This window comes from Plutella xylostella, chromosome 12 (genome assembly GCF_932276165.1).
Source record: "Plutella xylostella chromosome 12, ilPluXylo3.1, whole genome shotgun sequence".
Lineage (NCBI taxonomy): Eukaryota > Metazoa > Arthropoda > Insecta > Lepidoptera > Plutellidae > Plutella > Plutella xylostella.
The window spans coordinates 4,396,821-4,404,156 of record NC_063992.1 but is presented as its reverse complement, the minus strand read 5'-3'; positions in this window follow the sequence as shown (position 1 = coordinate 4,404,156).

The following is a 7,336-nucleotide window of genomic DNA, read 5'->3' as shown; positions in this document are numbered from 1 at the left end:
TTGAAACACTTACAATTAAATCAAATATACTTTTATCACTCGTATAGGTAGAAAAAAGCAACAGTCAGATAAATTAACAATCAAAATTATAATGATTTGTTTTATATGCCAAATAATTGGTTTTTCTTCATTGTAAATTAAACAATAACAAAGGTATTATAATTAACAGTTTGAAAATAATATTATTATGACATATAATTAAAATAGAAAATTAATTAAACTTGAGGTAATGTTTTAGAAAAATGTATTCATTCAACGATTTATCGCTCAACCTACTTCTTATTTTGGTTTTTTCTATGCGTTAGTAATTTTATAAAAAATAAACGCGGACACAAAATGGGGCCCATAAAAAATATGACAGGCGTCACATTAGCGTTAGCTTTTACATACTCTTTGGTCACGTATGTAAAAGCTGATCAATTGTTTGGTTTTAGGCAGGCGGTAGCACCAACAGATAAATAAAGATGAAAATATTGAATCAGGAAGAGGTGAAACAAGGTGATGTAGATGAGTCAGTTATCTTTGCAATGCCGCTGCGCGAAAACCATATCACGTATGATTTTTCAATAATTTACAACAAAACCGAGTTTCTGATCGTAGACGACAAGCCTGCCGATATATTTTTTTGGTTTAAGGTAGGAGAAACAGATAAATAAAGATGAAAATATAGCATAGATTCGATCAAACCCGGGAATTCCCGGGAATGCTATTTTTTTCCCGGTTTCGGGAAGGACAAATTTCCCGGGAATTCCCGGGAAACAGCTTAGCAGACACGGGAACGAAACCCTAAGCCCACCGTAATTATTAAATCAAATCAGCAAATCCTTCGTATAAAAATATAGAACCCTATCTCTCGAGTCTCTTGACTCCGCTCAAGAACCTATTACCACTCAATTTCCTTCAGAAATCACTTCAAAGATTCCAATTAATCGATATCCAGTCTTGGATCCGACGTGTAATTTTTTGCCGTTCAAACTTTCTGGATTCTAGATGTTCATCTGACGCTAGATCTAATAAAATTACCGCCGTGATAGAAACTAAAATCCATTTAAAGGATGTTGAGGGAAAATAAATCAGAGACGCGAACGTTCGTCGAACTCTTGTTGGGAACAATTGGAGAGATGTAAATTGAATCGAGTGCGGCGGCGATGTCTGAAGCCACTCGACATTTTAGTCTGCACTTATTTTGGTACTTACCTTGTGATACTAATGTATCAGTTACAATGTTTGTTTTTCAAACTTCGACACAAAATACCCGTGTCTATATAAACAAATATAAATCTAAGGGTGACCTGCACCACACATTTAAACGTAGGTATTTAAATCTATTCTCCTACTTGTTTAAAAGATAGCAGGTGATTTACAAAGAAACAGCAGGAATGATACTGCATGCCCGCATATCCGGTATTCACTAGTAACTTCCGCCCTAGTTCTACTACTTGCCAGGTGCTTGTTTCCCATCAAAAGAGGTATTTTAAAGATACACCTCTGTTAGATGTTAGGCAGCTATATAAACGATAAGTTTGTTACACATGTTGGTTACGTCCACGTTAAAATTACAGCGTATAATGAAAATTACAGTTACATGCTAGAGAAAAGGTTGTACGTGTACGTAAATATAATAAAAACATGGTCTAGGTAAACATACTAACTATGAATTCACAGAGTGTAATAAATGTGAATCTCTCAGGCAATGTCAGTGTCGAATGGTGTTGCAAATAGGACCCGAAGCCGAGTGCCTAGTCTGCGTCGGTACACGGCTCGCAGACCTCTCGAAGAGTTCTTTTAAGTTTCCTAACAACTTGTGTTACGTCTCATGGCCCTTTGTCACCTGAACAACACATCTTTAACTTGAAAACTTTCCCCCGAGTGGACCCTCTAGTTTGTAGATTTGAACAACTTTAATATTGAGATTTTCGTGGATTTATGTTACTATCAAATTCATTTGAAATTATAGTAGCTCGTTATTATTATCCATGCTATTGAGTTACCAGTTGAGCCAAGGTAGTTAGTGAAATAAATGTCTTCAATTATGTCTCGAGTACCTAAATAATAAATACCTAGATACTTTACTAAAAGCGAATTAAATCTCCAACCTGTAATCTCAAGAGAGCAATTCTTAGGATTTAATATCCAAGTTCAGTATACACCTGTGTACAGAATATTCTTTCTTTAACTAAGCTACATACCTGTTCATTTCAAAAATGAATTTTGAAGAAAGTATTTACAATTTCTCTTACAGTAAGCCTGGATTTCTGAGGCTGAGTCGAGCGTCAATATTTGCGTACGAAACTTCTCTTGCAAACTCGCGAGCTCATATCTAATGTAATGTGATGCAGCTTGTGATTTTTCTCAAAAACATCGAATGTGTGGATCCGGAGTGCAGACATAGGTAGGTACTTAGGAGGTACAAGATGGTAGCTCTGCAGCAAGGTGAGGCCGGTTGGACTTCGCCGATTGTTCCTTAGTAAAATATTTTTATATGTGATGAAAGTGATGATGTAGATCGCATTCAGTGGCGTGTTTTGGTAGAAGCCTACGTCCAGCAGTGGACTGCTATAGGCTGATGATGAGATGTGATGAGGAATTCAAATTAAGGTTAGTAGGAATAGTGACAAGAAAGGACCTTAACATATAGGGCAGAAATTTATCCTCAAATACAGTCACGTGCATAGAAACAGTTCCACTTTCAAAATGCAGACACCAAATGGCCCCATTTTTTCAAACATAGAAATGGATATTTTTACAAAATATAATTTACTTTATTAGTTGGTAATATTTTGATGCGCCGTAAAATGTTGTTAAACATTGGAGAAGGCGTCATTAAGTTAGCTTTTTCCGTTTTGAAGTAATTTAGTGATTTTCTCAATGGAACTTTTACATTGCCCGTGAGTGTAATAATAAAGATTCGTTGTAATAATTAATTTAAGTTTGCGAATGGTAAACATAGCTATTTTATGTTTTCAGAGTATACATATCAATATGCATATCAATATAAAGCTGTTGTTTTTTGTAGGTTAAGTTTTTCAACATTAAATCCATTTTTAACCGACTTCAAAAAAGGAGGAAGTTCTCAATTCGTCGGGATCTTTTTTTTATGTATGTTCACCGATTACTCCGCCGTTTATGAACCGATTTTGAAAATAATTTTTTTGTTGTATTGGGTTGAGCTCCCAGGTGGTCCCATTTTTTTTTCAAAATTTTATCTCACCCCCAAGTGTGGGTAAAGGGGTAAAAACAGGGTATGAATTTCCATTTTGGGCACATATTAACCGATTCTAATGAAATTAAGAACGTAAATATAGTTCTTATAACAAAAAAATATGATGGTGACCTTGAGCTGATCTGATGATGGAAACGGAAGGCAGTCAGGGGAACTCCTCAACGGTATCGCAATAAACTCAAGTGGCTCCCAATTCGCCTTCGCCGGAATGTTCATATTCTCTCTTTACTCTACTCTGTGCTGTTCAATCCCTCAACTCCAAGGTACCTCAAAGAGCGTTTCATTTTTAAAAACCATCCCGACAACAGACCAATGAGATCCTCACAAATGCGTTTATTAGATTTCCCATCGCATACTACTGAGTTTTACAGTAACTCATTTACTGTGACAGCTATAAGACTGTGGAATGCATTACCTGTAAATATCCGTTTTGCGAAGACAGCTATAGGTTTCAAAAAACAGGTAAAAGAACATTATCTTTCCTCCATCTTGCAATAGTACCTACCTATATTATATAAATCTATATAACTTTGATTACATTATGTATGTATGTATTTAAGTATTTATTATTAAACATGAATGTTTACTACACTTTGTACACCTTCCTCATTTATTCTTTAAGTCTCTCCTCCACCCAAAGGTTGCCTGGAAGAGATCGCTTTTAGCGATAAGGCCGCCTATTGCGTTATATTGTAAATTGTTATTTGTGTAAATTATTTTTAAGTCAATAAAGTAGTATTCTATTCTATTCTATTCTATTCTATATAGCAACTACTTCGTGTTTAGGCTTGAATGATTCGTATTGATTAGTAGGACTTTTTAGTATCATTTGCACCTTACTTTTGATTGAAAATTATTGCAAATAAACTAAAAACTATAAAATAAAATAATAATTAAAAAAAATAAAAAACCGACTTCAAAAAACCACTAAAATGTAAGAAATAATTTAAGGTTTACACAAATTCTACTCGTATGTGACAGTACAAATATACGAGTACCTAAGCAGGAACTGTTCTTTTTTGAAGTTGGTGCCATATTTCTTTAGATTACTTTATCACCGCACCAACATAAAAAAAGAACAGTTCCTGCTTAGGTATATTTGTACTGTCACATACGAGTAGAATTTGTGTAAACCTTAAATTATTTCTTACATTTTAGTGGTTTTTGAAGTCAGTTTTTTAATTTTTTGTGTCTAATCTAGTTATGTACCTAAATATATTTACCAAATGGTCATACGGGTCCAAATGTAAGCATTCGAGGGAAGCCATTTAGGAAAATTGGCTGGCTAGCCTAGCCCTGTATAGGTCTACCGTAACATGGTTACAGGTTCTCAGTGCATGCGAACCATTAAGGAATTGCACCTCATTACTGAACTAACTCTTTATTTGATAAACTAACAGAGAGGCGTATGAACTTTACCTTTGTTTTATGAGCATACAGGGTGATGCAAAAGCAAAGATATACCTTTTTCTACTTCCATGTCTAGTAAGCCGAAAGGAGGTGACCAAAGGGGTCATTCTAAGCAACTTTTGAGTTTTAGAAATATATTTCTTTCCAGTGTGATAGTTTATTATACAAGGGATTATCAACAACTAATTCAACTAATTCCTCCATCGCTTAGGCTTACGAACTAATAAAGCCTTTACGGTAATTACCATACCAAATTTATCTCGAATTTCGAAATTCTCAGTCTCGAAACTTTTCCTTGAAGGTACTGTCGCCTATAAATTCGGCGAAGTAGCGCAGAGATTTATAACTACCTAAACCAGATAGACTTACAGCCCTTACTGTGGTTAGTTGCTACTTACTGTATTAATCTAGCCCTCAGTGGAAAACTTTATAGTCTGAGAGCTGGCTGGCTGATAAATATTTGTCATTACATTACCTAATAAGATAGTGACTAAACAAATCAAAATAAATTAAAAAACCGGCCACAATACTGTAGGGTTTCGTACCATTTACTAAAATATTTTAGGTAAGCACACATTACTTACCTTGTTTTTAAAACAAATTATAATTTGATAGAACCGTTAATTGCCAAATTTAATTGGTCTAGGTTGACGAGAAGTACCTACCAAATGAATTTCGATTTAGATGAGATCTTGAAGAAAATGGGCGTTGTATGTAACATAAATGACTTTATATTTTTTATACATTAACTAAGAGGGTTGCTACAGTTCGGTATACACATTTTGTGTATACCAAACTGTAGCTCCTATACTACTGCTGGTTATCAGTTGGAAACGAACGGTCTCTTTAATCTGTGTGATTGCGCCGCTTCGAGCCACGAGCCACTCCTTTCATCGACGTCTATTTGTCTGCGAAATTACTATTTATTTTTTTACTTTACTGTGCTTCAGTTATCTAACGAAGACTAGACTGGCATTCATTCACGCTCTATTAGTAGATTTGTGGTAGGTATATGTAAGTACGTAGTTAGTACTTATACGTGTTATAAGTCCAGCATGGGGAGGGAGTGCGAGTTTTCAATCCGTTTGAGCAGTGGTGAGTAAACGCGAACTTGTATGGCGCGAGAGAGTCGTCACCCAGAGCGGTATAGGGACTGAAATAGCTCTGCGCCATACAAAGAGTCGATTTTCACTCCTCGATCGATTCAGATAAACCTACATTGGACCGTTAGCTGAGTCCTTGTTCTTGTGTAAGTACTTAAAGAATACCTATTATCTATGTGTCTACCTATCTATGTTTAGCACTCCCCGTCTTCCTAGCAGATCAAGTACCATAATTTTCACCCAGTTTAGGGCGTGGCCTGTTGACTCACTTTGTATCCAGGGCAGTCTCCCCTATCCACGGGTCTTGCAGATGACGTCATGCCTGCCCCTGTGAGATGACATCATTCAGTTTCACAACGACGCGTAATTTGCCTGTAATATTTTTGCAGGCGTTTTTTGTACTTACTGTTATTATCAGAGGAAGCCAGCATAGTCAAACATATCTTATTACTACAGAATGATCTCTATCAATTGATACTATCGAATATGCAAAATTGAGAAGGTAGTTAATTCCCAACTTACAAATCAAATAAATAAATAACTATGATGGATGTAATTTGGACAAAAGGACCTAAGTACAGGAATAAATTACAGAATTCTATTCATTATTATAAACATGCACAAGAATACATATAAACATTTCATCGTCCTCGCCCCCTATCTTAACGAAAAGCCAATTACAATAAATGTATCACAGCAATAATACGAAGCATAACACACTAATGTCTTTATGCCTTACTGCCGCCATAACACATAAGCGTCTATTCAAAAACACATCAGTAGTTATTCCATAATGTGTTTTGATGTAAAATGCAAACAAACTTTCGGAGATTCGCATCAACTTGAGTCTCCCCTACCACAGTTTAGACTAGGATTTAATTATTATTGCCACTGAAAATGGTTATGAAAAGCGATTAAAACTAACCTCGGTAATATAAAGAGAATGCCATGCTTGTGGCTGAAAACAATAACAACGTTTTATTGCTTATTTGAAGTTATATCACTCTGTGCGGTATCACGTTTCATATGAGATTGCCATATATTAGGTAGATATAGTAGCTACATAGGTATACTTAGTGCCTGTTTCACAATGTTTCGATAACGACTAAGTTTTATACCTATGGAATGAAAGACATGCTGAGACTGTCTAAAGTCTAATTACATAGAGTGACAGCATATTATTATCTTGTAACTTACAGGTAGCCATTATTCAGACATACTGGAACATACCCTTAATATCATACCTTTCTTTGTATCATAATTTTTTTAGTTATTCCAACTGAAATAGTTATTTACGTAGGTAATGAGTTAAATGAGACACACTATGTATAGTATGCATATTATTTTCACTTATAGGTTTGATAATAACTGGGCTGAGGGTGCACAACTGCACAGGATCGAAAGGTGTGGAAGATAAAAGGGGAGGCCTTTGCCTTTATCGCTATGAAAGTATGGAGGACTTGTAAATACATAATTACATTATTTAACATAAGTACAAAATACAAAATCTTATGCATCGATTTTTACGTGAAATGTTATCAAACAAAGCGATTATTTTTTAATTACGTTCTATAAGACATCATTATCAGGCCATAACTCT